The 22,503-nt window shown below is 41.4% G+C and overlaps 1 protein-coding gene across 1 annotated transcript in view; it reads right to left on the bottom strand.

Annotated features, from left to right (window-relative positions):
- The window catches only part of pudp (pseudouridine 5'-phosphatase), a 362,626-nt gene that overhangs the window by 322,418 nt on the left and 17,705 nt on the right, over window positions 1–22,503 (bottom strand). The window lies entirely within an intron of this gene.

Here is a 22,503-nt window from a genome sequence, read left to right as displayed (position 1 = left end):
CTTTGTCATAAAAAGCTCCAAATACTTAATATCTTAAGAGACTTATTGACCTTGACATGCAGTTATGATGGCCTGCAGGGTCCTCTTTATGATATTTCATACTGTTTCATATTTATTTTTCTTTTCATATTGGCTGCACCACATGACTTTGATTTGGATTTGATTTGTTTTGCAGACATTAATAAGCAGTGAGGCAGTTTTGTTGAAAAACAAACAACAGACAACAGAAATAAAATATCATGCCCAACTAATTAGGTCTTTTTTAAAAAGTTTAATTAGTTCTTTTAATTAGTTATTTCTGCATTATGATATCAGGAGAGTTGTAGTGTATGTATTACTTTTTGTTTATTAACACATGCTGAAATTAAAAACATGCTCATATAACACATTGTTTGTATGGATGTATATATATTTTAACAAGTTTCAGATTCATACAAAAATGAGCATGTCATTGACCCTTCAATCAGTATCCACGTCTGTAACCAATATTGACTTGTACAAAATAAATTATTTGGTCTTGATTGATGTCATTCAACCTTGAAAAAGTAAAAACCTTCAACCCGCCTGGATTGGCAACATTAAATCGTTTAACCGGTATTTTGAGTTCAGGATGAAAGAAATCAGGTCAACTTGGATGGATGTCAAGAAGAAAGTCTTTGAATAGAAGTGGAACATTAAACCACATCATTAACATACAGGAAAGAGAAATAAAGAGCAAAATCATAGAATCATTAATCATAAAAAGTCTGACAGCGGCAGCAGTTCTGAATGATTGATGATGAGCCAAGATAAATTTGATCCCTTTTCTCATCACTGTCTAGATATGCCACACTTGTGAACTATGATTTGTTTGGTACACAACGTCAATATTTTGACAGACATGCAGGCTCAGAGGAGATAAATGATGCTATAGTCACCAGAGCAAAAATTAGGCTGGACTGACTAATGTTTAAATGTAATTTATGTACTTGTCATATGTGTTTTGAAAGCTTGTTTCCACCACAGAATAAAAAAATAAAACGATAATTGCGAGTTTTTATCTCACAAATCTGACTTTTTTTTTATCACAATTGCGGAGTTTATATCTCACAGTTATACAAAACTATATGCTGACTTTTTATGCTGAATTGCAAGTTAGAAAGTTGGAATTGTGACTTTACATGTCACTATTCTATTTTTTATTGTGTTTGTTTCCACCACAAATTAATAATAAAAAATAAACGGTAATTGCACATTTTTATCTCAGTTCTGACTTTATTCTCACATTTGTGAGTTTATCTGCCAATTCTCAGTGAGATTTGTTTACACATAATGAGTTTGCACATTATACTTTTTATCTCTCATTTTGTTGTCAACCTTGTGAGAGGCAATTTTTAGGAATATATAATGGTAAAATGCAACATTTTCCACACGTTCTAAAATTAAATGTAAAACATAATGATGTCAGCCTTCCAACACTGTGTCAGATGTCAATTGTGGTTGTGAAATTGAGACGTTCACATGCTGTCTCATAAGCTAGTTTTAGCACTGTTCATTTTCCCCGGCTTTGGGGGCAGATGTGCAGTGGGAGTATCTCAGTGCAAAGTTTCTCCCTCACTCACTTCTTCAGAGTCTGGAGCTGAAATTCCCCAGAGGAGTGCTTTCGGTAGGTTTGCCATGAAGTCTGGATGACTATCAGACGATTGCCAAAGTCAGAGACTTATTTCAAAGAAGCCAGGGGTCTCCGATGAGTTAAAGCACGCAATATTCATGAAATGTGTGTGTATCCGCGTCAGTGTGCGCTTTAACACATATCACTCTGTTCTTGTTCACAGCCCATCTGCTGCAGTGTTCCTGATAAAATCCAGAGCATCATGGGGGAGATGGATTGAGTGTCAGATGGTCTCTCTCTCTCTCTCTCTCTCTCTCTCTCTCTCTCTCTCTCTCTCTCTCTCTCTCTCTCTCTCTCTCTCTGTGTGTGTGTGTGTGTGTGTGTGTGTGTGTGTGTGTGTGTGTGTGTGTGTGTGTGTGTGTGTGTGTGTGTGTGTGTGTGTGTCCACACAATGAACTTTTAAGCTGGTAGGGACATTTTTATTTATTTATTTTTGGTCCCCAAAGCAAAACAACTTATACATTATACAAAATTATGTTTTGAAAAAATAAAAATAATAATAATATTTAAAATACATTTATTTCACACTAGGTATACTTCAAATCCATTTTTTTTTTCACATTTTTCTTAAAAAATGCTTACACACAATATTTGAAACTATGGCTCCATTTCCCAAAACACCACACACAAGTTGTGACACATTTCTTTCAAAAGCAAACACTTCATTCAAAACTATTTTAGCTCTTCTAAAAATTGTGTTTTTGCGTAGTAACTGTACATACAAATATCAATGATTAGCCACATACACGCCTGTGAAAAATGTAAAACACTACTATATTGTGTATTTTGCTTGTTTCGTGTGCAGTGGAGTGTTACAGGAGTTTGCCATGTGCACAATTACACTGTATATACAGTATGTATGCACAATTTATGAATTTTACCCATGTATGGAACTGAACTGAATCAATACTAAACTAATTAACTTGAGATGTATAATGACACTCGTTAGAGTTGCTTTACAGCAGAATTTGAATGTGTTACTTTTTTGAAGCTGCTGTGAAATCTGTATTGAATAAAGCGCTTTAGTTTCTGACTTGGCTTGTATGCACATTCAGTGTATACATCCATAAATCTCATGCCGGGTACCACCACTCATTCATGGTCCTCCTGGTGGCGAGGCAGTGACTTTTATGTATCCATGTCACCCCATGCAGTATGCCTTTGTGCTAGGTGGTGCCCCAACACATCTCCTTCCTCTTTAGCCAGAGTCAAAAGCTGTTCTTCTCTGTTTCCTCAGCCAGATTTTTTAGAGCCTTGTGAAGGCTTGCTCCAGACAATCTCAGATATCTCATGAGGTGGACAGCTGATGTTCCCAAAAACGCTGCGGCATGCCACCTCTACCGGGTAAATGGTGATTCTCCATCCCGCCTCCCTGCACTCAGCTGCAAGATCTGCATATTTCAGCCTCTTCCTCTCCCATGCAGCCTCAACTCCTGCCTCCCAAGGATTGGTTAACTCAACCGCTTTAGAGCTGCTGGACCACATCACGATTTCTGGATTTCACAGTCTTGTGCTAGTGATCTCTGTGGAAAACTGGAGCTTCTTGCCAAGGTCGACTCTCATACTGCAGTCCTGAGTCAAGCGTGCCAATCTCTGTGGTATTCTCAGAGTGGCGCTTGTACCCCCTCAACCTTCTTGAACAAACGATGTAATGCTCTGCTGGTGCAAGTGCCCTCTGCTCACTTCCTGCCTCTGTGTCTCCAGAATCTCTGCCAGCCTTCTCAAGAACTGGTCATGCCGTCATCTGCAGTGGCCTTGGGAGAGTGGCGTCTTGCAGCCTGACTGGAGATAGGGTGGAAGATAGGGTGGAGGCTTACACCTGGGGTTTTGCTTCATCACAGCTTCCCCTGCTTGTTTGTCAGTGAGTTCTGCAGTATAATGTCCCCCAGGGACCACCGCCTTCTGGCAGCTGGTGTCGACATACCCATTTTCCAGCAAGAAGTTGGTCATTCTTCTTGCTGAGAGGGTGGAGAAAATCTTGCCTTCGTCGTTGAGCAATGCTATGCTACGGAATTGGCCAATTTCCATAGAGTCCTTCTCCTTGGGGTTTGAAGACAGCCATAGCACTTCGCCATGCCTTTGTGATGGTTTGCTTTTTGCAGGTGGCTTCCATGAGAACCCACAACTGCTTCAAGACTGCCGGGCAATTCGTTTATAATTTGTAAGGTACCCCGTTGGGCCCTGGAGCTGATACGGATCTGGCATCTCACCACCTCTCGAACTTCACTGAGCTTTGGCGGGAGGGTGTTGAACTTAGACACAGGGAGACCTGGCTAAGGCAGGTGGCCCGGTGAACCTAAGGACTAATTTCTCACTGGGTCGCTATACTGCCTCCTAATGTGCTTTTCAAACTCCTATCTAGTGACCTCCAAGCTTCCAGACTTGGCCTCATCCAGCAGCTGCATAGCAAACCTTAAAGAATTTGTCTCGTTCCTTTTCTCTCCCCTTCCGCCTCCTTCGGATACGCTCTTCCCTCCGGATATTGGCTAGTCTCCTGCTGATCTCAGTCTCCCTCTCATTCTGGTTTGCTTTCCTCCAGCATTTACGGAGTTGATGCCACTGCTAAACCAGCTGCTCTATCTCTCTCTCTCTCGCCTCCCCTTTTGTCTTGGCACAGCAGATTTCTTGTTGGTAAATGTTCCAAGCCTGTTATTGCATTCCTGGTAAAGAATGTCTCCTGACAGGTTGAGCTTAGACTCCAAACTCCCCCGCAGTGACCTCTGCAGAACCTCGCTAGGGTCTAAGTCCAAATTCTGCCATACTGATGCCTCACTAGTCTCTGGCCACTTGATTTTGTTCCTTCTAGATTGTACTCTGTTGCTATTTTTCAGTGGACTTTGATGAGTGTTCTCGAAGCCCGCAGTTCCTCCTCCACGGGGCCTTCCTTCTCCTCTACCTGACTACCCCCAGCTACTAGGGGTCCAGTAGCGCTGTTTTTTTCCCTGGATTTTGGACCCTCTTGTCTTCCCTGCCGTAACAGTGCAAGTGCACATTTCTTAAAGGGATACTTCACCGATTAGCATTAAGCTTTGTATCAGTAGAAACCCGGTAGTATTTTCGAATGACCATGCTACCCTCCCCCATGTCCCCCTGTGTCATGGCTCCACCAGATCTACAGACTCCACTCGTTCACTCTCCCCTGATTACTAATCACCACACCTGTATCGTCACCTGTTCACTATATATATTCACTTGCACCACTCTTCATTGTCTGATCTCGTCTCTCCATGGACACACAGACTCTACCTCAATCCTTACCTGTTCCACTTACCTGCCATCCTCGTCATCCGATCCCGTTCCAAGAACCTTCAGCGACTCTCATTTGTATTTATCATCAACCTCGTTCCGATCTCCATCTGTAAAGGACAATACTGTTATTGATCAGCTAAGTTCCATTCCTCTATCTTCATTGTGTTCAACTCACCATTTACATCTTTTGAATTCCGTGCTTCTTTTCAAAATAAACTTCAGTATTATTTTACTCACCTGTCTGCTTCATCACTATCCGTGACATCCTGAGACGAGATTTATGTATGTATCATAATTTTGCGCCATCGGATGATTTTTTTGGCCAGAGGCTAAAAACTACAGCCAGTAGTAGCTAGTTCTGCATGTTTCCAACCCGCCCACTCTCACTCACAGAATGCACAAATAGTGTCAGCCATCTTCTTCTTTTTTAAGCTAAGCTAACAGGCTCTTGGTCTGTGGAGAAAGTTGAGTAGTAGGGGTGACCATACGTCCTCTTTTTCCCGGCCGTGACCTCGAGTCCGCCCAAAATGTCCGGGACTCGGCCCCCGCCCTCCGCAGTCGCCATTCATCATGTCTGCATGCACACCTTTTGTTTCAATCTGACTGAATTCATTCCGATTGGTGACTCTGAATGTAGTGTTAACATGAATGCTAAACAAGTGATCGGTTGATGTGCGTTTTAGCATTGCTAAGAAAATTCCTGTGTTTTCGTCTCGGTCGGGATCCGTGTGAAGCAAAGCAGGCACGTACGTGTCAGTGTCAAATAATAATGTAAACATAATTATTGGCGACTGCAGAAAGCAAAAGCCGAACCGGACACCCTGCGCAATCTCGAAATGACAGCCGGACATGTCCGATGCTCGTGGCTGTACGGGCTGCAATACAGCGAGGAACAGTTGCGGATGATGGAGGAACAAGAGGCAACCGGAGCAGCTGCTGCAGCAGAGGAGTAAGACCTGCTTGGAGGTCAGGAGGAAGAGCCCGGGCAGACTCGAGCTGGGGTGGACTAACTCGTCACGGTGACTCACGATAAAACGGCGTCTTTTCAGTTTCGAGTCAACTAGTAGCCTATTTGTATCAATTCTGCCGATACTGCCCTCTGTAACTGGTAGGCGTGGCTTGGGAGTGGCCTCTTGCAAGTGCATTCTGGGAGTTGTTGTCTTTCATCCACATGAGCCAAAAATACATTTTCTGGCTTTTCTCATTCAAGAAGGCACCAACTTCTAATATAATTTCACATTTCTACTACATTAATGACCCAATTTAAATACACATCCATCTTTCCAGCGGTGAAGTATCCCTTTAATATTAAGCCTAAAATGTGTTTTAATATCACTATTAGTAAGGATAGTATGATCACTGTATAATTTCATTCTTTAAATGCAAGATATTTTAACTACATAAAGTGTATTTGTAATAGTTCCATTTTAGCACTATCAAATATACTTAAGTAATATTTAGCACTATTTCTAGATAAAAGTCTGAGAATTGTATGAAATGTGCTGAACACCAAACACTGAATGTGCATACAAGCCAAGTCAGAAACTAAATGTGCTGTCAATCTGATCTGAAATATACAGTAAGAATTTACACTACTGTTTCTGTACACTACTACAAAAGTTTGGATTCAGTAAGATTTTTTTTTTTTTTAAATGAATTATTTTATTCCGCAAGAATGCATTAAATTAAATTATGATAAAGACATGAATAAAGACATGTATAAAATAATCTATTTCAATAAATGCTGTTATTTTGAGCTTTCTATTCACAAGTAAATGAATATTTAAAATAAATAATATGTTAACACTTTTTGGACAATCTGTTAGAATTACAGCTTAAATGAAAATGACGAAATAAAAATAATTGTGTATCTCTATTTTTCCATATTTTTATGAACTTGTTTTTTTTTTTTACACTGTTTTTACCATTAATAACATGAAACTTTGTTAAAATGAAATGGTCTAAACTCCATTGATGGAACTTATTGAAACCTGAAATTATTTAGAAACATTCAAGTATAAGTTCATGACATCATGAAATGACAGTGTCCCACTGGCAAAGACTTAAAGGGTTAGTTCACCCAAAAATGAAAATAATGTCATTAATGACTCACCCTCATGTCGTTCTAAGCCCGTAAGACCTCCGTTCATCTTCGGAACACAGTTTAAGATATTTTAGATTTAGTCCGAGAGATTTCTGTCCCTCCATTGAAGCTGTATATACAGTATACTGTCCATGTCCATAAAGGTAATATAAACATCATCAAAGTAGTCCATGTGACATCAGTGGGTTAGTTAGAAGTTTTTGAAGCATCGAAAATACTTTTTGGTCCAAAAATAACACAAAATAAGACTTTATTCAGCATTGTATTCTCTCCCGGGTCTGTTGTCAATCTGCGCTCAGGACTCCGCAGTGACGCTGCTGACGTAAGACGCTGATGACGTGTTATCTGGTGCGCCCGAGCTTCGTTTACAGTCTGAGGAAGACGCACGCTATATTCAAGCTATGCTACATTGTTTGCGTGGATATCATTTTTTTAATGGTGCGTAAATGTGCATGTCGCGGATGAGACACTTTTACAGCGTGCGTTTCCCTCAGTCTATAAATGAAGCTCGGGCGCACCAGATAACACGTCATCAGCGTCTTACACCATCAGCGTAACTGTGAAGGATTGACAACAGACCCGGGAGAGAATACAATGCTGAATAAAGTCTTATTTTGTGTTATTTTTGGACCAAAAAGTATTTCCGATGCTTCAAAAACTTCTAACTAACCCACTGATGTCACATGGACTACTTTGATGATGTTTATATTACCTTTATGGACATGGCCAGTATACTGTATATACAGCTTCAATGGAGGGACAGAAATCTCTCGGACTAAATCTAAAATATCTTAAACTGTGTTCCGAAGATGAACGGAGGTCTTACGGGCTTAGAACGACGTGAGGGTGAGTCATTAATGACATTATTTTCATTTTTGGGTGAACTAACCCTTTAATGATAACTGGCACCTGCGTTTATTTTTCAAGTAATTCAGGGCAACATAACTCAGCTCCACATATTCCTCAGCTTTTCCATTACCATGGAAACACACACACACACACACACACACACACACGCACACACGCACACACGCACACACACACACACACACACACACACACACACACACACACACACACACACACACACACACACACACACACACACACTGTGCTGCCTCATACTGTGCTTAGTGTCTGCCAACACCTCCACCGATCAATACTTATCTCCATATCATTTGGTTTGAAAATTGATTTGCAGTCTTGTTTGTTGGTTGTAAAATAAATTGGCATATGGATCAATGCTTTCAAGGTTGGTCCAAACTCCATCAGCTGACATAACTCTTATTTATCACACATTGATTCATACATACAGCAAATATATGCTTTCTGAGATACAATTTCCTTTATTATACATTATTAAATCTCTGACCAATAAAATCAGGTCACTGTATTTACCAACTTAAAGCCATTAAATAGTTTTGTGTATTACAGTAAACATTACAGATAAGATTGATTGACTGAGTTTCTTTATAAGACACATCAGATATGAGTTTGTGGTCCTATGGAAAGAATCTTTGATTATATATAGATTTTAGCAGACATCAAGCTCTTTTTAATGAGACTCATCTTGATTGTCAATCACTGTCGTGGTTTCTGTTTGCCAATGTCCCTTCAAAGCCTATGTCAATCTGTTTTGCGGTCTTTGACAAAATGATCCAAAATCTGGGTCATATTAAATTTTATTTGTATGATTTAAACACAATTTTGTTCTTGGAGTTCAGAAATGTGATCACGCCTGTTCATAAGGAGTGCAGATGTCTGTTTATGAAACCAGTGTGCTCATCATTTGCATCATTATGTAAAATGTTATGTGGGGTGTTGAAGATCTTGAACTATCATTTCGAAGCTCTGAGTATTGTACTTGGCGTATTTTAAGCTTCTGTATTTGTATACAATAGCTTGCCAACAAGGTATACAATTTCACTTTTATTGCCTGCCGATTTACAGTACATTATTTTGAGAGAATTATTAATTCCATCAGTTAAGTGGTAAGTGCACTCCACACACAAGTGCATAATACACTCACAGTGCTCTGAAGGTGTCGTAAGGGGCCCTTCCCTGTGCTTTCAGCGCCGTGAGTTGCACTGTAAAACTGCACTCTGCGTTTCTCTGTAAATTTATGACTCCCATCTCCGGAGTGTGATTCCACTGCCTCTGCTTTTGATTAAGCGCCGATGTGTGCCTCATCAGCACTATCAGAACAGCCATCTCTCCGGCTGTCAGCAACACCCACACACGCAAACAAGCATGTTCACTTTGCACTCACACATACACAGATATGCCCACAGAGGAAATATATCTCCCTCTTGGCCGTGAGCGAGGTCGGCAATCATTCGGGAGAGTCTGGATAAAGAGTCGAGGTCGTACCAAAAGAGTTGATTGCTGTCGACATGGCTGTCTGGCACAGAACGGAGTCTCATCTTGGAACACTGCTCGGTTTCGGTTTGAACGACTTAATAATCCAAACAACGTTGAGGTTGTTGTTCCGTGGTTACTGTCATACTCTTATTAGCTCAACAAAAATATAACAAATCATGTTAGTTGCTTCAGCTGTGATTAGAAATAGGCTCATTAGAAAAACGTGCCTCTAACATAATATGCAAAACTCACAAAACTTATATATAAGTCACTGCAGTTTTCTGCTGAAATGAAAACTAGTGGCAGTAAAACATCAACAACTTGTATTCCTTTGCAACACAAATTATAAATATGGGACAGATTTGGTCCTTGCACAATTTACCTTTAAATGTATGAATGTTTCGCCAATCATTCTTACAAATTCAGGTCTTTAGCGACCCGGAGAGCTATCCAACACGGATAGCTCTCTATGGCCCTGATCAGAAAGAACATGTTTTCTGCAATGAGATATACTTTTTTTTATTGTTTTCTATTGGCAGGGAGTGTTTTGCGTGCTGTTTATTCACATTTTCGTAGGAGTGCTCTGAGCGTCTGAAGTTGGAAAAAAAATCAACTATTTTCAATCAAGTGCTTTTTTTCCATTGTCCAGTTGAATGAATGGAGAGGTCGGGCCTTCCATTGTTGAAGGAAGTTTACAGTTGCTTGGAACATACGGAAACTGTAATGATGGAGGAGAAACTTGTGGTGGCTGTCGCGGGTTACCCGGAGCTGTTTGACTTCACGAGCCCTCTGCTTGTCCATTTTTTTTAAGTTTCTGCTATATGACAGTTTACTTAACAGCAAACCAATGATTCTATAGTGCTCGCGCTATCCACCTTATTTTTTAACATGGAAGTAAGAGAGAAATTTTCTGTGAATGTGTGAGACTTTCGATTATAGTGAAAAATAACAAAGCGCTTTAAAATGTAAAACTATTTACGCTACAGACTAGTGTGTTTACAATACAATACATTCAATAATAGGGTAAGAAATACCATGCAATATCAAGCAGCATAACACGCTTTTTTGTACAGCTACTGGAAGAGGATGACAACGGAAGCCAGCACATTCAATTTACAATGGTTGCGCCCACCCTTGCGTGACAAATAAGGTGGATAATCGATCAGAATGACAGGACAGCTGATTCGGGGGTTGCCAAGCAACATAAAAAAACGCAACACATTGCTATTTTCTAAATTTTAAAAAAGTTCAAAAAGGCAGTACGCCTAGCGTTTTCAAACCTGAAAAACGTGTTCCCTTTCGAGGGAACTCGCGCTGCGTCGAGAATCGATACATTGGGGAACGTCTTCAGCGTGACGCGTCTGAAGCCTGTATGGAACTAGTCCAATCTAGCATGTGATGCAGAAGCTATAATAGGACGCCAGATCACAACAGTGTCAGCTTTCTGGTCTTCAATAAGCGTTCTGTGTGAACTGTATTGTCTTATTTGGTGTTGTCTGTCTGAAATCACTCGCACTTATTCAATATATATATATATATATATATATATATATATATATATATATATATATACATATACAAGTATGGCGAGTAAAGAGAAACAATATAGGCAGTGTGCGTCCCCTTGAATGAAAAAGTAAACTCGATGAATGCTTCCTGCAAGCCCGGTCACAGCCTTCACGCTGGAACCTCCCTTTCTTCACCCATCTCCACACCGAGGTGTCGAGATCGTGGAGTAAGCAGTTCTCGTTCTGTTTATCAAGCCCCAATGACCACGTATAGTCCTCCATTGTGGGCTCGAAAGAGAAAGGCTATGGGGTGATGCCGAGGGTAGAAGAGACACTAGCATCTTATATTTTGCGTAGCGAAAATATTTTGCGTAGCGGATGTGTGTGAATGATGATCATTTTGACTATGAAGTTGTCTGTATGCGGAAAACTCAAAGGAAAAACTAATTCGTATTAAGCATATTGTTGATGTGTAAACGTACCCTTGCTTAGAGTATGGTTGTTCAATTTCCAGCAGAGCCAAGTTCCAACACTAATCAAACACACTTGAACAAGCTAATCAAGGTCTCCATGATTACTAGAAAGCTACAGGGAGATGAGCTTGATAAGGGTTGGAGCTAAACTCTGCAGGAAAGTGGATCTCGAAGGCCAGAGGTGCCTAACCCTGTGATAGAGCATTGACCTTTAAGTGCCACTGATCGTACATTTTATTTCTGAACTGCTGCAATACACACAACCAGCAAAATAAATAATTTCCAGATTCATGTTTCTGTTTCATATATAATTTAATACATTTTTAGCACAACTCACTGGACATTTCTCTTTGAGAGTTTTGTGAAACGTGCATGAAGCAATGTAATATTTTGCAGAAATATCACCACACGCAAGTTTTTTTCCAATGAGCCTGGGTTGGTGATTAATGTATCATTGGTGGAATACAACAAGACGTTGCCATGGGAACTGTCGTGGGAACATAAATAATTCAAAATATGAATGAAAACATTCCAGTTAATTTGCTGTGATGAGATAATCCTCGAAGAGATGTAGAAAAACACAAGAGCTAATCTGGTACTTTGTCATAGTGGATCTCTTAAATGAGTGTGTAAATTCAGTCAGCTGAATTTTTGCTTCAAGCGATCATAAGGGTAGAACTGTATTGTTAAAAATATTATGCAGTGCTCTGTTTTGCTGTCAGCACTACTAGCACTAGTCCAGTCAGCCACCTTTTTAATATCACAAATCATCTATTTAACTGACATAGACTTCATGCGGTGCCTATAAAGCAGGAGACAAAAATATCCTGTTTTGCTGCTATTTTGTTATGGAATTCATCCCCAGTAATCCCAGTGCAGACGACATGCATAATCCATATTAAACAGGATTTGGATGGGGGAAAAAGCCTCAAAGGAACCTGACAAACAAAAGCAGCCGCGATGCAGCGCTGTGCTCCACAAAAACAAAGTTTCAAAACACTAATCCGCATGGAAAAGAAGAAATCAAGGCCTCCAGATGTCCATATGGGTCTATAATCTCTTTATCTCATGAGGTTTCCTTTAAACGTCGCCTGTAACATAATTTTTTTGTAGGATCTAATTTAATGGAGTGAACATTTCTTCATAATCAAATCCTCTGTGACTGATATGGGATAGTATCAAATATACAGCGCTAAAGTAATGGCTCCCCATACTAGGTGCTGATGGGAGAAACCAGCATCAGCCATGTGCCATAAAATTTAGAGTAATAACTGAACATCTGCTCACTATTCTCAGGACAAAACACATGCACTTTTGCGCACACTCATGTAAACTAAATAGATGCTTACTATAGCAAACATATGCATACAATGTGGTAAATCCATGTAGGACACACACTGTCTAAGATGTTTTCTCAGTTGTCTATGTCCCACTTTCTTATTGGTCCCCATTACTGGACAAAAACAACATTGCAGTAATGGCCAAAAGGTATCTCCCTAGAGTACAGCAAGACCCACTTTACAAAACAGAGCGCATCCTATTAGATTAGACTGGACAATCGCATTACTTTGAATTCATTATTGTTCAAGCATTTTTTATTAAATCTTATTTAAAGGTCCTATTCAAAGTTCCTGTCATTACAAAAGCATACTAAATGCAGAAGACTCATTTTCATTTCAAATGCAGAGAATACAAGAAGTATTATCCTTTAAACCCCATTAATAAATGATTTATTCTGACAGCACTCACCTGTAGGTCTATAATCTTCTGAAACGAAAGGACTATATTTTGACGTTTGGAAGAACACATTGAACCTTTAAAAATGAGCACTTTGAAATGTTGCTAAAATAAATCAAATAAAAAAAAAGCATCAAGCGTTTAAACCGTAATGCAATTGTTTCATTTGTGATGATATGGTGCAGCCACATTTATCACACATTCGGGGTTTAAAAGCTTATGAACGTCAAATATCCAATGCCCTTGAGGGAAGTCACTCAATTGATCCATGAGTATATACTTTCTTTTCAGTGCAATGTGCAAAATAGCTCTTGCTCTGAGAAATGACTGTCATTCACCTCCATGAGCCTTTCTTCTTCTTCTTGTGGGTCCCAGAATTTTTCAGATCAAATTGTCATACATATTGAGTAATCAAAGCAGCTATTTGTAAACAAACAAGCTATAAAATATCTCCATCCTCTACATTATGAAATTGTAGATTTATTTGAGCATAAACTGATTAAATTGGAAATCAATATAAAGAGGTTGGATTAAATAAAATACCTAATAAATCTATCATTCCTGATTAAAACAGTATCTGAGAGTTCTGGGCGACCCAAAAAGGTCTGTGGTAAAGAATTTGTGAGAAATTGCTAAATAAACACGAGTGAACCAGTGATATGACTTTCATCCTCAGTTGAAAGGGACGTCAGTTCCCTTTCAAGGGAACTCGCGCTGCGTCGATTGACGCTGTGGGAACTCTCTGTGTGATTACGTCGTAAAGCACGTGTGAAATCAGTGGTGTGAAGAGACATCAGAGGCGGTTGAGGTCATGTTGTCACGAACCAGGAAACTATAAAGCATACCCAAACAATGAAAAGCTAGCTTCTGTGTCTTCAGTTAGCACTCTCTGTGAAATCGTTTGCTCAGTATCATAACACCAGAGGCCAGTCTACAGAAGCTGGTTACCTTAGTAGATTTTCTGGCAGCGTGGAAGCTACTTCCAAATATATCTCGTTGGGTCCTGCGCACCATAGAAAAGGAATTACACTATTCAGTTCGGGTCTTGCCCACCAAGGTTTATGGGGGTCCTACCCACAGTGGTAGGCCCAGAGCAGGCTCGGGTCATGGAACAGGAGATAAAAACTATGTTGCATAAAGGGTCCAAAGAGCGTGTACCTCCCCTCGACAGAGAAGTCAGTTTCTACAGCCGGTATTTTATCGTTCCAATGAAGTATGGGGGGTTACGTCCACTTTTGGATCTACGTCATCTGAACCAGTCAGTCATGCAGCTTAAGTTCAAAATGTTAACTTTGAGACAGATCGTGTGACAGATCAGGTTCGAGGACTGGTTTGTCACAATATAACTCAAAGACCCATACTTCCATGTATCCATCCTTCCACAACACGGGAATTTTTTGATGTTCACTTTCGAGGTCGAAGCATACCAATATCGGGTTCTTCTATTCGGTCTAGCTTTTGTCACTCACTGTGAAACAGTTTCATACGGTTGGGTTTGATGACAGCAGCGTCCAACGTGATACCTTTTGGCCTGTACATGAGACCCATACAGTGGTGGCTCAGGGTGATCATGAGGTGATGCTTACATGCCTTGGTTATGTGGAAGAAACCCTGGTTCCTATCCAAAGGTCCCGTGTTGGGAGCTTCTTGTCATCACAAGATGCTAATGACAGATTCTTCCCTTACAAGGTTGATGAGCGATTGTAGATGGTATCTCAACTCAAGGTCTGTGGAGGGGCACCATCTCTCCTGGCACATCTATCGCGCTCATGTCCACACTGCAAACTGGCGCACCAAATCCTCCTGCAGTCCCAGGGAAAGCTGCTTTCACTCAGGGTAGCTTACAGTACTTCCCTGTGTTCCAAAACCAGGGAGCAGATGTCCTGTCAAGGCAGGGCTGAGGCCCGGGAAATGGAGGCTCCATCCGGAGGTGGTGGAGCAGATATGGAGGTTGTTCGGCCAGGCACAAGTGGATCTGTTTGCATCTCGATAGAATTCTCACTGTCCACTCTGGTTCTCCTTCACGTATCCAGCTCCTATGGGACTGGATGCTTTGGTTCAAATATGGCCGAGGCTACGTCTGTACGCTTACCCCCCAATCGCTCTGCTCCCGGGAGTTCTGGAGAGAGTTATTTCTTATCTTGATTGCGCCACGATGGCCGGGCAGAGTGTGGGCATTTACTTTTATGGTAAACTTGGTTGACCTAGTTAAGAGCATCCCATGTCAACAACAATCAAAACACATAGGATACGAAAAGTTACAGTAGTTCCGGTTATACATTTTGTCCGAGAAGCGTTTAAAGAGTGCGTATATGCAGTACAAAACCTGTTTAAAGTCTTTTAAACATTTGTTCTCTTGTCTTTTTTGCACATTTCAGACACAGTGTCAGTCAGTGCCCTACTGGTGGGAATTTTTAGTGACTCTTTCTACAAACTTACAATCGTTACATCAGTATAGGCTGCGACACTGACACAACTGATTCGTTAATGAGACTTTTAATTACAGCCAGCTTGAACATATCCCAATGACAATGATAAATTAATATTACATTGAACATTTTCACACGTAAATTTCACATTTCATGACTCGGATCTTGTGTCTCTCTTCGACGGCTCTCCTTTGGAGATTCTGATCAGGAGGGACCTTCTGTCCCAGGCAGGCTGATCAATACTTCACCCTATGAGGGGGCCAAGCTCATAGATTATGGTCTATCAATTGAGGTTGTTGAGACCATCCTTCACTCCAGAGCTCTCCATGAGGAAATTATATGCCTTGAAGTGGAGAGTGTTCACTTCTTGGTGTATTGGACGTCAGCCGGACCCAGTAACTGCCCTGTTGATACAGTGCTGGAGTTCCTAGGGTGTCCACTTGGGACTTAGCTGTGGTGCTCCAATGCCTGTCCCTGGTTCCCTTTAAGCCTATTGAAGAGGTTCCAGTCAAGTTTATGACTTCTTTCTCTTACAGTTTTTTTCAATTGCTTACAGACAAAATAAAAAAATTGGCTCATTGTGTCAAAACTCAACACACAAGATTTCTTGACACAGAGATCAACATCTAACTGCCAATGCAAAATAACATTCTGCAATCAAAACGTAACACTTTAACTTGAAAAGGCCCTCTTCGGATCGATAGGAAACACACATGCACATGCAATATAAACAGTCAAAGCAAACACAACACACAGGTCAAGTGTACTCAAGACACTGCCTACATTTGAAGTCTGTAAACCGTGTTTATTTCCACAACCAAAACTCAGTGTACAGGTGCAGAACTACTATAAGTATTGAACATCTGGTGTAGGTGTTTCTATTGCAGGTCCATGTCAGGGATCTCGTCGTCGATTGGGGTCGGGCCACAGCACCTCGTCCACATCACAGGCAATGTCTTCCCTTGCCAGGCAACGGGGAAAATATCTCTGTGTGTGGCGTATCCACCCATGGATCGACCCCACCTCGATGTCCCCACATGCCTCCTCCATCGCTCGCAGGAGCGGCACGCGTACATGTGGTAGGCGGTCATAGACCTTCCACCGCCATGCCGAAAATAATTCCTCGATCGGATTTAGGAACGGGGAATAAGGGGGCAGGTGCAACACCATGAAATGGTCGTGGTTGGCAAACCAGTCCCGGACCAGAGCAGCCCGGTGGAAACTGACATTATCCCAGATGACAACAAACATGGGCTGCCCTGGTCTGTCCTGTGTGACCACATCATGTAGTGCATCGAGAAATGCCAGTAGGTGTGCAGTGTTGTAGGGTCCTAGGGTGGCATGGTGATGGAGGACCCCTTGACCACTAATGGCGGCACACAAGGTCATGTTGCCCCCGCGCTGCCCGGGGATGTTCACGATGGCCCTTTGGCCGATGATGTTCCGGCCCCGACGTCTGGTTTTTGCCAGATTGAACGATTGATTAAATTACTGTAACACTGGAAAATGTACACTAACACTAGACAATTTGCTGTGTGGGTACTGTGCAGTCCTTTGGCGTTAATTCAGGACATACCTGTTTTCTTTTCGGTATGTCCGAATGATGCTGGCTACCGTGAAGCGGCTGAGGTTGGGCCGGACCCTCTGCCCGGCCTCCCTCATAGTCAGGCCATGGTTGATGACATGGTCCACCACAGTGGCCCTGATGTCGTCAGTGATAGTTGTGCGTCTGCCTGGTTCCCGTTCAGGTTGGTGCCATTCTCCTCTCCCTCTTCTCCCATCTCGTTCTCCTCTCCCTCTTCCTCCATCTCCTCTCCCTCTTCCCACATCTCGTTCTCCTCTCCCTCTTCCTCCATCTCTTCCTCGATCTCCTCTCCCTCTTCCTCCATCTCTTCCTCGATCTCCTCTCCCTCTTCATCCATCTCTTCCTCGATCTCCTCTCCCTCTTCCCCCATCTCGATCTCCTCTCCCTCTTCCTCCATCTCTTCCTCCATCTCCTCTCCCTCTTCCTCCATCTCTTCCTCGATCTCCTCTCCCTCTTCCCCCATCTCGTTCTCCTCTCCCTCTTCCTCCATCTCTTCCTCCATCTCCTCTCCCTCTTCCCCCATCTCGTTCTCCTCTCCCTCTTCCCCCATCTCTTCCTCGTTCTCCTTTCCCTCTTCCCCCATCTCGATCTCCTCTCCCTCTTCATCCATCTCTTCCTCGATCTCCTCTCCCTCTTCCCCCATCTCGATCTCCTCTCCCTCTTCCTCCATCTCTTCCTCGATCTCCTCTCCCTCTTCCCCCATCTCTTCCTCGTCTTCTCCTTCCCCTTGGGTCCTTCGGCCTCCATATTCGCAATTGTATCACGACAGGTGCGCATACCTGAGTTCTATTTATAGTGCTACAGCTGTGACTGATTGGTGTTCAATTACCGGTTAAGTGTTTTACTGTGTGTGCGGGGGTGTTGCTATTGTCGCATGTGTTTTTATTATTGAATGGATGTGCTGTATGCAAAGTGTTTCCTCATTTTCCAACGTGTGTAACATACAACACTCTGTGTGTAGTGTTTTGCACCGTGTGTTGCACAATTGTTTGCAGTGCAATGCCTACAATGTGTTTATTCATTTGGTGCCTGTGTGTAAGACATGCATGCAAACGGTACGGTTTTGACGCTTTGATCTGGGCATTCACTTTTTGTGTTTTAGCAATTGGGAAAAACTGTAAAAGGATAGAATATTTGCTAGCTCCGTCGGTTGCCCCATCGTTCTTGGAATTTGCACCTGGCATGGTAAAGGTGTTCCTTCACCCCAGGCCAAGTTACATTCCCAAGGTCCCCACTAATGTGACTAGATCTATTGGGCTGTGGGCCTTCTATCCTCATCTGTTCCATGATTTAGACCAGGAAATAAATAATCTGCTGTGTCCAGATCAGGCATTAAATGCTTACATCAACAGAGCTGCCCTGTGGCGTAAATCAGACTAACTGTTTGTCTGCTTTGGGTCACCCAGCAAGGGGTCCCCAGCATCGAAGCAGAGGATGAGCAAGGGGATAGTAATCGAGGCATTGTTGTTGTTTCAATGTTGAAAAAACAGAAAGCAGAATTTTGCACAAAAGTTGAAACAAACACTGGAACAATGTTTAACACTAAATTATTGTTAAAGGTTAACTAAATAGACCTGTGAGAATAGTAAGACATTGAAACAATGGTGCATGCTAATTCAGTTTGCAAAAGTGAAACAAAATTTAGTAGTGATTCAACCTTGATCCATGACATTGATTCATCAATGAATTTAAAATGTCAGCTCAGATTTAGTCTTCATCTATTAATTTATTTAAAAATACATTAACATGCAATTCATACATGCAGTGAAGAATGAATAAAAATATAAAATTCTTGAAAAGAAAAACTGCCTTTTTACTTTAAAAAAAGATCATGGAAAGTGGACACTCACTGAACCAAGTTTCATTCTTTATCAGATTCAAAGCTAGAAGCTACTTGTCAGATACCATTATGCAGGAATTGAAGCTGTAATTGTGTAAGTGAGAACACAGGCCAAAGTGCAATCTTTTTTGAAAATGTATCTTATGGGATTGGCCAGTTGTGAGGCAACTCGTCTGGGAGGCTCATGGGAAAGTGGGAGGAGGAAATATCATATCTCCCTCTGGCTTAAAAAGTGTGAAGTATTTTGATACATATTTCATCTGCTCACACTTTCAGTCCCTGAAGTCATCTATTCTCTCCTTCTCTCATTGTCCCTCTTTTGCCTCTTCTCCCCTTTGGTTCCTCTGCTTCTCTCCCCTCTAGGTTTCCTTCTTCCTGATGCTGCTTCCCTTTTAGTCTCCCTTTCCCTCACACTCTTTCTCTGTACCATTCTGCGGCCATTCTCTGGAGCATCATAAATGTGTTGCAAGCGGATCGAGTCTTCCCAAATTCTCCAGCCCCCACCATTCCTTCTCTCTGTTCCTTCTAAATCCCTGTCTCTGGGTCACCAGAGTCCAGGAGCACTCATAAATCCTGAGGCACAGTTCAACACTTCAGCAAGGAAGCAAGTAGACACTTCCAACCAGGCCATTTAATTCTCTAATGTTTTCACTGCACTCCAGCTGCATCATGCAGAGCTTCATCGATTTATTCAGACAGCCTTTATATCAGTCATACTAACATTAGGCTTGGATTCAAACAGCTAGCAATATTTTCTACTTAACTAAATCCATTGAGGCATCATTGACAAGAGAATGATTACTTTAAACAATAAGGTTGATACTGATATGCCTCATTATTAGACAATGTGACAAAACAACAACTTTTCAGACACTCCTTCAGGGAGTTCAGGCAGATAAGATACACATTCATTTTTTTGTAACTATTTAAAGTCTAACCATACAAATGTCAGAGTCTCATCTTAAACCAGGCGCAGACACATACATGTGGAAGTCATACCCCACCATCCAAACAAGCCACATGTAATATCCATCATATGATATAGCCTGACGCTGTGTAAATCCCTGCTGAAAAAAATGATCTTAGACCAATATGAATTTCTATGCTGGTCAAGACTGGATTATCCTAGTTTTATGGTAAAGCTGGTTATACCATCTACTTTTATGGTCAACTTGGTTGACCTAGTTGAGAGCATCCCATGTCAACAACAATCCAAACACATTATAAGATAAGAACAGTTACAGTAGTTCCAGTTCTTATACAGTAAAAAAAAGACTTTTAAACATTTGTTCTCTTGTAGTTTTTGCACATTTCAGACACAGTGTCAGTCAGTTCCCTACTGGTGGGAATTTTTAGTGACTCTTTCTACAAACTGCATCGTTACATCAGTATAGGCGGCGACACTGACACAACTGATTTGTTAATGAGACTTTTAATTACAGCCAGCTTGAAAGTTTTTGAAACATATCTCAATGACAATGATGAATTAATATTAGATTGAACATTTTCACACATAAATGTGTGAATCACACACACTGGTGTCAAAGCGTCAAAGAGTTAAGAAGAGGATCTATGACTTCTGGAATTATCCTTTCAATAGCTTAGTCGGAATAGGGTCTAACATACATGTTGATGATTTTGATGATTTAACAAGTTTAGAGAACTCTTCCGCTTCATATGGCAAAGAATGAAAGTACAGTAATTGTTCCTCAGGGGATATTTAGCGTGACGTCTGTAGGGGTACTGTTGTAGATGGTTGCCTGATTATAATTTATAAAGTTGATGCGCTGTTTGGAAACATCCAAACTTGTTGAAGCTTTATTTCTCATTCATTTAGCCACTGTATCAAATAAATACCTTGAGTTTTGTTCAAAAATTAACTTTCTGGTTGCAGTAACACTATCATTCCATGAACAATAGTTTTGTTTTCTTCCTGCTGCTCTCCATTGTCCGAGGTGTTCTCGAGACTGCGAGTGTGCTTGGCATTGGACTGTTTTCCTTAATCTTCTTTAAGTGCAAAGCCAATCTTTATCATTTGTTTATTTGTATGCATTATATGTTCTTTTATTTGTTGAACATTGTGGAGGAGGAGATCTAGCCCTGGCTGAATGGCACTATTTTACACATACATACATGCTGCTCATTTCTGTTCCCCCTCCCTGACTGCTGTAGTGGCGGGTGCACACGCTACTTTGCGGCACATAGTCATTAATCACGAGATCGGGAGATCTAACCATAGACAGTATATAAGATGGACACAGCGACCCCATAGACTTCAACGGAGAAAAGTGAAGCCCATTTGAAGCACTCACTTCCTGATCGCCAGGCGAACTGCGCAGGCTCAAACTGAGCTTGAACACGTGAGCAACGTGTCTGACAGCTGTCAGTCTTCTGGTAGCTGTGCGGGGAGAAATCTGAATCATTCCCTTCCGAATCTCGCAGAGACGGAGAGCGTGAGCATTAGCTGTCCATGAGCTAGCAGCAGGAGCAACTTTATCACTCTCTGTGGGCTACTCCCTTCACTTTATCGGACTTAATGCCTCCACGTCCCCCCGATTGCCTGCGAGCTTCTACGCCGGTCTATACGGTAATTTCTCTACGGTGCGACAGAGAGTCGCGTGAGTTATGACGCAATCGTTAGCCTATTTTTACAAAAACGGCTTCTACGGGGCCATAACGTAAGGTACAAGGTAATGGAGCCTTTTATACATTGTCGAGTTTCTTTAGAAATAAATAATGGACAAATGGAGTCTTTGGACGCCTCAGATGTAAAGTTATTCGCTGTCAAAGTGACGTAAAAAAATGAATGGGAGTCAATGGAATGCTAACAGCAGGTGAAGTTCTGCTACAATGGCGGCGCCCGCGGAGGCTTCAGTTTCCGGCGGATGGATTACCCCCTTGGATCTAACACATTATTCGCACTTACATACAAACATTATCCGACTTACATACATACCTTGCACTTACATTATACCTGAATTACATTGAAACGTAATTTAAGAGGTTTTAAATAGAGATGCACCGATTACAATTTTCTAGGCCGATTTCGTTTTCCGATTTTTCATTTAGTTTGACCTGCTGATACCGATTTTTAGCCAATTCCGATTTAATTTTTTCTAAAGTGTTGCTTTCACTTTAATTGAGCGTGAGCAGGGCACATCAATATTCCATATAGCAAACAGGCGCGCACACACACACACACAGTTCTGTTGTGACACGAGGGCCAGATGTGGAGTTGAATTCTAATGAAACTGACTACAGAGCTAAAAGGGTAGAGTTGCCTGCTAGCATATGTGTATGTTTGAGTAACCACACACACACACACACACACACACACACACACACACACACACACACACACACTGAACCACAACTTACATAAAAGCAGAACACAATGTAGCTGCATCAACAGAACATCTCATTACTTTTTTTTTTTGTTCCAAAGTAGTGTGTACATTTGCATCAAAATGAAAACAAACACAATTTACTGTATACATATACTGTATCTTGAAAAGTTCCTTGCCATGACTGTTTTGTAGTGTGTTTTAGTATTAAATTAGATGAAA

Source organism: Phoxinus phoxinus (assembly GCF_949152265.1).
Source record: "Phoxinus phoxinus genome assembly, chromosome: 6".
Classification (NCBI taxonomy): Eukaryota; Metazoa; Chordata; class Actinopteri; order Cypriniformes; family Leuciscidae; genus Phoxinus; species Phoxinus phoxinus.
This window is presented reverse-complemented; position numbering and strand designations above follow the sequence as displayed.